At 42.0% G+C, this 14,259-nt stretch overlaps 1 protein-coding gene across 7 annotated transcripts in view; it reads right to left on the reverse strand.

Annotated features, from left to right (window-relative positions):
- EDAR (ectodysplasin A receptor) overlaps window positions 1-14,259 on the reverse strand; it is a 145,206-nt gene that overhangs the window by 18,621 nt on the left and 112,326 nt on the right. The gene's annotated exons all lie outside the window — the stretch shown is intronic.

Here is a 14,259-nt window from a genome sequence, read left to right on the forward strand (position 1 = left end):
GGAATCTAATCCGATGGATTTTTTCGTCTGATATCCGATGAAGCTGACTTTCATCAGTCTTGCCTACACACCATCAGTCAAAAATCCGACCGTGCCAAAACGCAGTGACGTAAAACATTATGACATGCTGAGAAAAATTAAGTTCAATGCTTCTGAGCATCGACTTGATTCTGAGCATGCGTGGTTTTTGGACCGATGGACTTCAACACAGACGATCAGATTTTTCTATTGTTTTTTTATCCATAGGAAAAATTTAAAACATGTTCTATTTTTTTTCACCGATGGAAAACAAACCGATGGGGCCCACACGCGATCGGTTTATCCAATGAAAACAGTCCATCAGTCTGTTTTCATTGGACAAACCGATCGTGTGTACAGGGCTTTATACACGTGGGATGACCAGACCAGGGGGTTGATTTTATCACCCAATCATGTGCAGGCAAAAATGCTGTTTTTTTCTTTTCCTTGCATGTCCCCCTCAGATGTACAGCGACTGAACTTATAGTGCAAAGTGGATTTGCCTTTTGCAAATAACCCCCCATTAGTACGTGTTTAGAGATGGGTTACAGAGAGATAGGTCTCCACAATGTAGTTAGCAGCAGTAAAATACACATTTCTGCATCTGAGGATTTTATATTTTCTGCATTCTATATATAAACAATTGATGAGGGTAGGGAAAAGGCTTTTTGATATGTTACTTGATTTAGGTCGCCAAACTAGTTACACCATTTATCAAAAACGTAACCAACCTATAGCATAAAAAAAATTATGATTATTTAAAAGATGCTTCAAATACAATTTTATTAGGAAAGCAAGTAACAAATAAAACTTTCAGGTCTTCCCGTACACACGAGAGGATCTATCCGCTGGAATTTATCCGCGGATCACTTTCAGCGGATAGATCCGCTGGTGTGTACGATCCAGCGGATATTTATCCGCGGATATTTTTCGGGCCGATGGATTTCCAGCAGGTCAAAATTTCTTAGCATGCTAAGAAATCGATCCGCTGGAATCCAGTCCAGCGGATTAATCCGCTGGTCTGTACAGACTCACCGGATCAATCCGTCCGAATCCATACCTCGCATGCGTCGTAATGATTCGACGCATGCGTGGAAGTCCTTATATTACAGCATCGCGCACGTCGCCGCGTCATCATCGCGGCGACGGCGCGACACGTCACCGCGGAGGGAATTCCGCGCGGATTTTGATCTCATGGTTAGTACAACCATGAGATCAAAATCCCCCAGAGGATTTATCCGCGGAAACGGTCCTCCGGACCGTTTCCGCGGATCCATCCTCTCATGTGTACTAGGCCTAAGGCCTCTTCCACATGAGGCGGACACTGTCGCTATGGAGTCCGCCAGCTCCCGCCGGCTCAGCGGGAGATCTCTCTGCTGATCTCCGCTGAGCCGGCGGATGACAAGTCCCTCTCTGCTCACTGAGCGGGAAGGGGCTTGTGCAGCGCCGCTGTCTCCTATGGGGAGATCTGATGAAAACGGACAGCATGTCCGTTTTCATCAGATCTCACCCGATCCGATCTGCCATGGACGGATGTGGACGCATCGCCATCCATCTGATTTTGGCGGATCGGGTCGGATGTCAGCAGACATGTCTCCGCTAAAATCCGATGCTCTATAGGACCTGAACGGTCCGACCGTGTGGAAGGGGCCTTAAACCTAATATGAAACCTTTGTCTACTGCAAAGTATTTCCGGACATAACTCTGTGGAGTCTATTTATCAATGTTTTCACTCAGGATTCTCACAATTATTCATATTAGGTTTAATTAAAAAGTGTAAATGTCAGGTGAAAGTTGTTTGACTCTGGGGTGAAATCACATGTACGGTCAAATTCCCCAACACTGATTATGAGTGTATAATATCTTACAGGGTGATTAAGAAAAGAAAATATTTAAACAACACAATAGTATAAATTCAATATTACCCTGACCTATTCAAATTAGAAAGTGATAGCAAACATTTCCAAAGACTTGCTTAAATCATGGCACCACTCAACTACATACAACCAGTGGTAAATACTGGTAATAAAAAAATGTAAGAACTGATTGCAAAATCAGACAAATGATATGACAGACTCCGGCAGTTTACGACTTTGTTTATCGAAATTTTGGGCACTTGCTGTGAAAATGACAACACTGGTACAGTCACATGTACTACATGTTTACACTACTTCAATCCAAAACCCTATCCCCCGGACACTAGGCCAGATCTAACATGCTTTCTAAAACAAAGACCATTTAGCATTTAACAAGAAACTATTTTTAACCACATCCTATATGACAGTTAACTGTTCAAAGCTTCTTTTTTTTTTCATTTTAGGAAATGCGACGGTTCCATGCTTAATTACTTTTTTCTTTTGAAGTCTATTATGCATTTTTTTTCCTGCACAGATTGGCATTTCATCTGTAGCGTATTTCATTAAATCTATTTGTTTTTTCTAGTTGTTAAGTAGAAAATTAAAAAAATGTTTCCGCACGTACAATAAATCCCAGTGTCATAATGAAAATCAGACATGGGCGCAGAAACCTGGGGCTATATTTATATTTACTTCATTAAGAGTTTCTGGTGACATTGGAATTTTTTTTTTTTTTTTACATTTTTGCAACGAGTGTAGGGGTAGAGAAAGTCAGAAAGGATCTAATCTAACTGATCATGGCCCTTGCACCTCTGAAACAACACATCACCTATAATGAGCTAGTGTTTTCTGTTTTTATAAATACCTATTCACTATAAGGCCAGTAGCACACAGAGGTAAGAATTTACTGATGTTTATACTCAGGATCTTGTTAACCGAATAATCCAGATTAAAATGTTTGTTAAAGACCTTTGCGTAAATGTGTGTACAGGTATATGCATATGTATACAAGCGTACAATTCTTCGTTGCCAGTGTTGCAAGTTACGCATGTAAACACGTGCATGTGTAAAAATGACTGAACTCAAGAGTAGACGTCTCAATTTTTGTTTTACAGCGCTGTACCCATTGCTGTATTACTTGTTTTTACGCAGTTTCTGTTTATTTCTATAGACAACAATGCATCTATATTCAGATCAGTAAAAAACAAAGAGCCAGATTCACGTAGCTGAGCGGCGGCGTACCGTATCGTAGATACGTTACACCGCCGCAAGTTTTCATCGCAAGTGCCTGATTCACCAGGCACTTGCGATGAAAACCTACGCCGGCGGCCTCCGGCACAAGGCGGGCCAATTCAAATGGGCGTGTGCCATTTAAATTAAGCGCGCTCCCGCGCCGGACCTACTGCGCATGCTCCGTTTCTTAACTCCCGTCGTGCTTTGCGCGCCGTGATGTCATTTTTTCAAACGGCGACGCGTGTAGCGTTCTTCCGTATTCCCGGACGTGTTACGCAAACAACGATGTCCATACTTTAGACAGCAATACGATTGCTGTGTAAAGTTAAGGCACCCAAAACAACGACTAACTTTGCGACGGGAAACTAGACTAGCCGCGACGTAGCAAACGCGAAAAACCGTAGTGGATCGCCGTAACTCCTAATTTGCATACCCGACGCTGGTTTACGACGCAAACTCCCCCCAGCGGCGGCCGCGGTACTGCATCCTAAGATCCGACAGTGTAAAACAATTACACCTGTCGGATCTTAGGGATGTCTATGCGTAACTGATTCTATGAATCAGTCGCATAGATACTCTGAGAGATACGACGGAGTGTCTGAGATACTCCGTCGTATCTCAGCTGTGAATCTGGCCCAAAAGGCCTTATAGTGATCTGTTGCTGCATTGGAGAATGGGTGTTGGCTGGATCGGCTCCGCTTACACCTGGACCAATACAAGATGCATCAATATTTTCCAGTGTGCTACACTTAACTTTTCTATTCTGTGACATCTTCAGAAGTTTCCGGAACTGAATTGATTTGTTTCTGATGAGTGTGTGAGTTCTAGCACACACCCTAAGACCCGCTACAGTCGTCTTATTCACACAATTCATAACTTATTGGACATGTTTATAAACCGTGTGGGCAGGAAGCGGTTAATTTTTACTGCACTTTCTTGTTTGCTTTGTTTCCCCAAACTGTAATAATTTCTATTCAAGTATCTGGGTGTTAAAAGTATATTTTGGAAAACCACCAACATATACACAGCTCCTACTTGAGCTTCCATAAAAATATGTAATTATGCTTTGCTATTCACATAAAGGCCATCAACACTGAACACATAGATGCAACACAAAGCACACCTATAAAAAATAAAAAATAAACATCAAAGTGTCTAACCTGTCAAAACAAAATCTTATAGGACTGTTTTTATCGTTTTTTTTGCTGATGAATGATGAATGATGCAACATTTACAATATATTAGACTGTACATGCTAAAACCCTGGTTCCCAACCTGCAACTTTTGTGAGAAAATTCCCCATCTGCCGATACTCCTTTTCACTTCAGTCCCCCATCATCCCAATGCGCCATCGAAACACGCGTGGCATTGGACACGCTTTTTTAAAGCCCCTGTCACTAAATAAAATGGTTAGCTTACAGTCCTGTTTACTCCTTGCTTTTGCTTTGTTTCGCTTCAAAAATTATACCCCATGTCACTTTAGTGGTGCTTCAAAGCATCTTCAAAGCCTCCATAGAAGTCTATGGCAAAGCTCGCTTGAAGCACCAACAGCTTTTGAGAGGCTTTAGTTCAGCTTTAGCTTTGCTTTGTTTTGGAGAACTTGCAGGTATGAGATATCTACACACACACATAGGGCACCTGCCAAGCATCATCAAAGCTTCAAAAGATAATCGCCGAAACATCACAGAAGCATCAAAAACACATCATAAAAGCATGTTGAAGTGGAAGTTGAAGCAAGTGTAATACCATGACCTCTTGAGCATGCAGGAGCATGTGACCTCCCCCCAAGATGCAGGGCTCTGGCCAATCACCAGACCCAAATACTGTCACCCGATGAGGTATAGGGAAATGTTAACTCTGTGTAAACTCCACCACGTCTGACATTGAGATTACATAGAATTAGGACTGCTAGCTTCAATTAAGTAATTGGGAGGCAGGGGAGCATGAGGAAGGCAAGTATCAGCACATTTATTTTTTTTCTTATTGGAAAAACTACCAGTGAGCCCAGAATAGAGTAAGCAAAAGGAAATGTGTGCCTCATGTGGTTATGACATCTGACTGTATTGTGTCTTAGGGTGGGGGCAGCAAATATTAAAATATTATCAACAAAATTAGTATAAAATGGTAATAATATTTAAAATAATATAAATGGCTTATAGTGTTACTAAACTCAGTACCCTATATTCACATTATCTGGTCTCCCACAGTACACAGAACATGGGAATGCAATAATTTTAATAAATATAAACTGCTAAATACCTTTTCTCATCAGCAGTATATATAGAAGTCATTTGACTTTTTCCTATGCCTTGTTAAAGCTTGTAGGAGGAGTTTTCATACTGCACTGGCTGACCTATCAGACTGCACGACCCCTGGCCCTCTGTCTGGACAGTACTGATTGGCCCTGTGCTAATCAAACACAATCTCCGAAGAATAATAATAAAAAAAAATCTGATTCCAATAACTCTGTCTTATCTGGACATGTTTTGGGGGCAATGCAAGAAAGGGAGGATCTTTGCATACAGTATCAAACAGCCTTTTTACACAATGCAGAGAATTAACCCCTTAGGTTCCAGAGTGAGTATAACAAGCATGATTTACTGCATATGAATCCACTGTTGTGGGTTTAGTAACACTTTAAATACATTTTGATGCACTACCTGAAAAAAATATGCAGTGTCAAGAAAGAGTGAGTGACTCAAAAAGCACTGAAGTCAGCAAAATGGTCAGACAACCAATATTTTTTGAAAAATAAGTAATCAATGGTAGCCTACATATGTGCCTCTACTGGTTTCCCTTAAATAGAAACTATTGCCTGTTGTAAATATTTAGTTGTACTTATATTTTTATTATAAATTATAGTTATTATAATTTATTAATATTGATGACACCACCAGCCTACAAGCACAGTATTCTATTTTCAAGATTTTTATTTCAATGCAAACTGGTCTGGACTGCTAGTCTGGTAATCCTGGCAAATACTGGAATAAAGTAAACATCTATCATTAATTTGGGTGGATCTATAGGCAGGGCTTTTCACTCCTATAATGAAAATAATAATTTTATGTTTTATATACTGTATATTTTATATCTAATATTCAATTTTTTTATTTCTATTTATTCTATACCCACACACTCACACTCTCTTAGATTTTTTTAAAACAAATATATGTTTAATACATGAATAAACTCCCAGAACTTAATGGGTTAGCACAAAAGACAGCCCAATACTATTCATCTTATTTCAGGCATGATCTAAAGCAGGAGTGTCCAACCTTTTGAAGAGCGAGGGCCACTTAAGCGACTTGGTAATCAGTCACGGGCCACAATAAGCGGAGCAGGCAGATGACAGGTCCATGTCCACTCTGCATATGCAGCGCAGATAGGGATACAGACCACTCTACTCTATTGGTTCTCCGATCTGCCCAGATGGAAGGGGACGGATCGCTCCTTCTGTTTTTTTTGTAGACGGCCACAAGTCCCGTTTACACCTTTGGCTCAATAGTGGTGAACAGAGGGTCCGATTGGGTCGGACTAACCGCGTCAGAGGGGCCTAAGCCTGCTTTCACACTGATGCGCTGCGGTTTACCCACACGGAGGGTGCAGCGCAGTACACCTGTGGCTTTCCTGCAGGTTAGCTGCACTTTGCCATAGACTTCAATTATATCCTGCAGGTGTGGTGCACTTTCTGAAGTGCGCCAACCCTCAGGTAATAACAAAAGTCTACGGTAAGGTAATCCGCTGGTGCATTGCCCTACACCTGCGGATCAGTTTGAAAGCAGCCCAGTAACTAGTGCAGAACAGATATGCTCATATATACACTATGGGCCAGATTCAGGTAGAATCGCCACATCTCGGCGGCTGCGTAACGTATCAGATTTACGTTACACCGCCGCAAGTTTTACGGGCAAGTGCTTGATTCACAAAGCACTTGCCTGTAAAGTTGCGGCGGCGTAGCGTAAATCCGCCCAGCGCAAGCCCGCCTAATTCAAATGATCCGGGTACGGGGCGTGGATCATTTAAATTAGGCGCGTTCCCGCGCCGATCGTACTGCGCATGTGCCGTCCCTAAAATTTCCCGACGTGCATTGCGCTAAATGACGTCGCAAGGACGTCATTGGTTTTGACGTTAACGTAAATGGCGTCCAGCGCCATTAACGGACGACTTACGCAAACAACGTTAAATTTCAAATTTCGACGCGGGAACGACGGCCATACTTAACATTGGCTACGCCACCTAGGGGGCAGCTTTATCTTTACGCCGCATATCTCTTACGGAAACGGCGTAAATTTACTGCGACGGGCAAGCGTACGTTTGTGAATCGGCGTAATGACTCATTTGCATATTCTATGCCGACCGCAATGGAATCGCCACCTAGCGGCCAGCCTAGAATTGCAGCCTAAGATCCGACGGTGTAAGTCACTTACACCTGTCGGATCTTAGGGAGATCTATGTGTAACCTGATTCTATGAATCAGGCGCATAGATACGACCGGCCGGACTCAGAGATACGACGGCGTATCAGGAGATACGCCGTTGTATCTTCTTTATGAATCCGGCCCTATGATTTTAGTATTAAACTTAACTTTAATAACGGTATTTCATTCAGGTATCGCCAGCTGTTGCTGCCCCAGGCAGAGAGCATTTGGCATCACTCCGCCTGTGACAGGAGTTGGCGCTATACATGAAGCATTGGCTTATGCCAACCTGCCATCTCAGAGCAGGAGGTCGCGGGCCACATCAGAGGGCTCCGCGGGCCACATGTGGCCCCCGGGGCCACTGGTTGGGCACCCCTGATCTAAAGCTTAAAACTTGAGCAATACAATTCAGAATGGGTCACTGCATTGGGTCTGTGTGTACATTTAACTTTGAGCTACTAATCTCTGTAAAGTATATTGTGATAGAGAAAATAAAGTGAAAATTAGCCATAGTCTCCCAATGCTGACTACACAAAAGACTACATACAACTTAGATGCAATATTTAATTTCACAAAAAATATTTTTTTTAATTTTTATTTTTAGGCTTGACCATTGAAATGTAAAGACAAAAAATATATACAAAATCACTATACGTTCTGTTTAAAGTAGAACTATGGCCTGCTGTTACAGTTTTCTCTTAGTCCCCCTGCAAGCACCCACTACCCACAATACCTGTTGAACTCACCAGTGAAGTTCACGCAACTTTCTGTGATGGTGTGATAACAATGCTGCACTGCTCATCTATTCAGAGCAGAGTTGTCACTCTCATGTAGACTGTGCCTGCTCGCACTACAGTGGGATGAAAAATGCTATAGGGGTGTGGCAATCTGCATTATTACTGCTGATTCACAAGCCTGCAACTTGTCAATTAGGACCTGGCCACACCTAGTCTTGTCCACTGCTTTCTGGAGGAAACAACATTGCCTCTGTTGCTCTTATGATCTGCAGTGTCCAGGAGGGAAAGCATATAAGATACAAATGCAGGAGGATTTGGCGCAGTTAGGGAAGGTAATGGAGGTCTTTTGTTTGTTTATTTTATGAGGCTTGTACATTACATAGTAAATGGATGTTGTAAGTTTTACACTGTTATACAGTAGCCTTTAGTTCTACTAATTATAGTACATAATTCCAGTGAACCTTCTATTGGGTGCTGTGTTATAGAGGATCATACTTTTTGATGAGATCAGCACAGGCAGCAAGAATAGCGTAATGTAAAGTACTTTTGATCTTCACTGGAAGTCTGTTAAACTCTTAAACATAGATTATCAAAAAGGACATAGTTAAAGCATGTTGGTAATCTGAGAATCAAACATTTCATTAAAGGAAATATGAGTAGATACTGATGGCCTGCTGCTGCATGAATACCTTGGTAGGTAATTTTATATTTGGCACTGCTTGCTTAAATGCATTTTTGTGGAGATGGCAGCAATGGATGAATGCCAACGCTTTTGTTTACCTGACTGCCTTATAGGAATTACATGCCAACAAATGATCAGTAACTCTGAGAGGTGATCAAACATATGAATTACTCATTTAAAAGAATCCCAGTGAGAGTGAAATCCACAGCTTGAGTGCTGCAAAATAGTAATACTGGCTATGATGTATTTAGGGAGAAGCAACGTGTATGCAGATGTAAGGAATAATTCCTATAACTTTACTCCAAATCAATGTTGTCAAACCTCTTACTTTTGGTGTTGGTAGGGACATATACTATAAGAACAGTGGGTAGAAATAAAATATTCATTTAAAGGACTTTAATTATAAATATCAGAGCAGAAAACACACTACCAATGTAGTGTGGACATGTGTCATCACTTTTCTTATATTGATTTATGATGGGCAATCAATTAGTGCTCATTTTTTCACCTATAGCTTCTCTGTGTTCACATAAACATAACACACGTGCATATACATATATATTAACACATTGAATTATATAAATAAGCAGAACTTCCCCTCAGAACTATAGCAACTGCACCTGCAGTGCACTTTTTGTGCAAAGTATATTTTCATTTAGTAAATTAACCTCACTGTCTTTAATTCTTCTCTTCCTCTACTGAGATACTGATGTTATGCTGCACCGATCCCCTCCAGCCAGCAGGGGGAGAGCTAAAGCCAAGCAAGCTCATAGACTTTTATGTAGAGCACAAAGAGTCTTGGGAGTTGTAGTTTGAGATGGCAGCCATATAATGGGATGAATGGACTCCTTACTGTCAAGCATCTGTGCTAGTGAGCCCTTGTGATTTGCCAATTCTGGATTCCCCAGGTCACGGAGACAAAGCCTTAGCTCTCCAGGGCCACTGATGGTGCAGATGGTCTTGCATCAAGCTGGAGCCAGATTGCAGCCACCAGGTACAACCAGCTGAGGATGTGGAGACCATCTGTGTGTACAGAGTACAAAAACTGGAAGTCCAGGAGACAAGCCAAAGTCAGGACGAGCAGCAGACAAGCACAGACGGTAGAACATGCCAGAATCGGTAGTACACAGGTAGTCAGACACAGGATACATGAGTAGTAGCAAACAGAAGCTCAGAGAGCTGTGAAGTTGCTCAGGCAACGTGTGGCTGGACTGAGCACATTTATACATAGGCAGCCAAACTGGGAGACGGTCCAGGAAGTCATTGATTGGAAAGGAAATAAAAACCCACAGAATAGTAGTCGATGCCCAAAGATGAGCACAGAGCCAAACAACACATGTGAAGAAATCTAGCAGGAACACTGCAGCAAGAAGGTAAGAATACACAGGCACGAAACCTGCAGGCTAACTTGTGACACGTACAATCCAAATCCAAATGGGCACTGTGAAGTAGGAGGAGTGGATAGATTATTTTTGCCCAGGAAAACTCTTCCTCTTGGTACTAAGGGAGGTGGAGAGAGAACACATCTGTGTGGATACTTGTATGCCAATGGGAAACTATACCAGTGGAGATCCGAGCCTGACACTGGGAGTGAGCACACCTGGGGCAGTGCAGCATCGCCCACATCACAGCACCTGCACTGCTGCAGCTGGGAGACTGGAGCATTCACTCACATTCTGCTTCCCACCGCTGATCATCAGAGTCTTTTGGGGGGAGAATGAGGGGGCCCCCATTCTACAGAGGTCATTGCAGCATCTCAGAGACTGGTGAAAGGGCTATTTGCCCATTGCTGATACTGAGCCACTGGGAGCAGGACACCAAGTGTACTCAATCTATACTGCACCCATACTGCACTCTATACTGCACTTATTCCAAACATAGACTGCACCTATACGATCCCTATACTGCATTATACCAAAACATTACCATATCTGAACCACATCTACTTTGCACCAGTGCTGAGACTATACCGTACCTTTACTCCACTAGTGCTATTGTCTATTGCTTACAGTGGTTCCAGGTCAAAAAGCCACAGTACTTAGGACACCCAAAAGTACAAAAAGTACTTTGTAACTTAGATGTTCCCACTTCACCATTTATTGTCCAGTTTATTAAAACAAATGCCTTTTTCTGGTTTAATAAAAAGTCCTGTTTTGATCTGATCTCAGTCTGAGGCCCCGTACACACGACCAGTTTCCTCGGCAGAATTCAGCTTCCGACCGAGTTTCTGGCTGAATTCTGCCGAGAAACCCGGCCGTGTGTACACTTTCGGCCGAGGAAGCCGACGAGGACCTCGGCGAGGAAATAGAGAACATGTTCTCTATTTCCTCGTTGTTCTATGGGAGAACTCGGCCCGCCGAGGTCCTCGGCGGCTCCAGGACTGAACTGGCCGAGGAACTCGATGTGTTTGGCACGTCGAGTTCCTCGGCCGTGTGTACGAGGCCTAAGACTAACATGAGCTCCCCCCCAAATAAAAAATGATTGTTTTGAAAGACTAATATTTGAATTCAAATAAAAAAACACATGTATCATTAGTAGTTACAAATAGGAAAAAAAAGTCAGACTCTTCATATTATATAGTCAATTAATGGGCTTCAATAGTAAATATTGTTATATTGAACATTGGGAAAGGGACCTTAATATAACTTTAGAAATATCAGAGTGGCAAGACATAGCAAATACCTCATCCAAGATTTCTATCAACACAGCTTTGTTGGAATCTAATTATAAAACTTTATTGGGGTGGCATATGGTCCTGCCAGAATAGCTAAGATTTGTTCACAGGCTTCTCCTAATTGTTTATGAAGCTGTGGCCAAGTGGCAACCATGATCCATATTTGGCGGCATTGCCCTAAGGTAACCAGGTTTTGGATCAGAATATTTAATTACATTTGCTTGGTAACAGCAGTGCACATTATTAGAACTCCACAAATTAACTGATCTAACTTGGGTGTACCGTATACAGAAATAAAAAATAAAATAAAAAGGTACATAAACCACATGATATTTCAAAAGTATACTGTGAATACAATGTATAATCTTTTGGGTTAACAAACCGATGCTTGCTTATCTATCAAGGGTTAAAAAGAAATGCATTGCAAAGTACAACTTAGAGATCCATTAATTTATACAATTGACACCATTTTGTCTAATTCAGTAAATTATTTACTGAACCTAATTAAAAATGACTGCAAGAAAAAAAAAAAAAACAATGTAGTAAATATTGCAGGTTAATTTTATTTATTTTTTACAGTATAGTATACAGAAAATTCCACAACCATGATTCAGCAAAGACTGAAGAATGTTTGGCTAAAGAACCATATTTTTTTGCATCGGAAAAAAAGAGAACATGATTTCTTTCCAAATTCTGACGGAAAAAGTCTGATGGGGCACACACGGTCGTAAGATCAGATGAAAAAATTCCGTCTGCATTTTTTCCTCGGTAATTCCGATCGTGTGTACGCGGCATAAGGGAGGAGGTAGAAGCTAATCTCTTTCCTGCTGCAGCCAAAATATTTGCATCTGGGAATCAGGGGGTTAGTCAGCGTGCTTGCCCCCTCCCTTGGGACTACATCCCTGTGAGAGATGCTGTGTTCTGGCTGGGGGTTAGTCAGCGTGCTTGCCCCCTCCCTTGGGACTACATCCCTGTGAGAGACGCTGTGTTCTGGCTGGGGGTTAGTCAGTGTGCTCGCCCCCTCCCTTGGGACTACATCCCTGTGAGAGATGCTGTGTTCTGGCTGGGGGTTAGTCAGCGTGCTTGCCCCCTCCCTTGGGACTACATCCCTGTGAGAGACACTGTGTTCTGGCTGGGGGTTAGTCAGCGTGCTCGCCCCCTCCCTTGGGACTACATCCCTGTGAGAGACGCTGTCACAGCATCTCCCCACAGGGATGTAGTCCCAAGGGAGGGGGCGAGCACACTGATAAACCCCCAGCCAGAACAGCTCGGATGATGGTGGAAAGCTTACTGAAGAGAAACAGGAAGTGAGAAATGGGGAATCGAAGGAAACGGTAAGTGAACCAACAATACACTAGCTTAAAGGAACCTATTTAAAAAATAAAAAAAAAACCTTTACAACCCCTTTGATTGAACAAGCTGAAGTTGAAAGCTGATTGGATACCATGTACAGCTACTCCAAATTTTGCACTCTCTCGTTTTAGTAAATCAACCCCTTTTGTCTCTGAAAAGTTCCTCACCATTTTTGTGGTAAGACTGTGCTTTATTAAACATGGAATATCCCTCCTTAAAAACAATACTGTTTGCTTGCTCTATTCTAGCTTACCCAAAGAGCACCTACAAATCAGTATGAAAGACTTAACTTTTCTGAAAATCAAATGACCCAAAAGATTGCCCTCATTTGATTGTGGGATATAGTGCCAGCGAACCAGTGCTCAGCTTAGCTAAAAGGCCACATGGAGTTCTCAAAGCTTTGGGGTAGTGGTGTGTAATTGGGTGCCTTCAAAGGCTAATATTTTCCAATTAAGACCTTCACAGAATCTCTTGTTGTTTACAAATGCATGCTTGGGCAACCATTGTATGCTCAAGTAACAATTGCTAAGCATTCTTTGATGGTCACAACAGAATTGAATAAGGCCTCGTACACACGTCCGAGAAACTCGACGGGCAAAACACATCGTTTTGCTCGTCGAGTTCCTTGTGAAGCCGCCGAGGAGCTCGGCAAGCCAAGTTTCCTCATTGACTAACGACTAACATGTTGACTAATTGACTAACATGTTCTCTATTTGGCCTGACGAGATCCTCGTCGGCTTCCTCGGCCAAAAGTGTACACACCACCGGGTTTCTCGGCAGAATGCGGCTCCGATCAAGTTTCTGGCGGAATTCTGCCGAGAAACTCGGTTGTGTGTACGGGGCCTAAGCCTGGATATACAATCATGTGAAGAGAAAGGGCTAAACTACGGTGGGGCAGCTAATGTGTTTTTATCAAACTCATAAAAAATAATTTGACATTGAGAATGTAAGCTTGAAATATTGAACCGCAAGATTATGACTAGCTGTAAAAGAATATACACTTTGGTATAATTTAATCACTGAGAAATATATGGCAGGTATTTCTGTACAGTTTATGAGAATTACATGGCATACACTTTTTTTTTTCTTCGACAAAACCAATTTTCCATTAAGACTGCTACTTTTTATGAGACCTTGGTAAAGTAGCTATATTAAGAAAGTGCTGAAACATATGCTTACTTGTATTAAATTGAATATTGAAGTAGAACTTTGGACAAAACTTTTTTTACATTTTTTTACATTTTGGATAGAGTAAATGAGGGTTATAACCCCTGACAGAGCTTAGTGAA

Source organism: Rana temporaria, chromosome 2 (genome assembly GCF_905171775.1).
Source record: "Rana temporaria chromosome 2, aRanTem1.1, whole genome shotgun sequence".
NCBI lineage: Eukaryota > Metazoa > Chordata > Amphibia > Anura > Ranidae > Rana > Rana temporaria.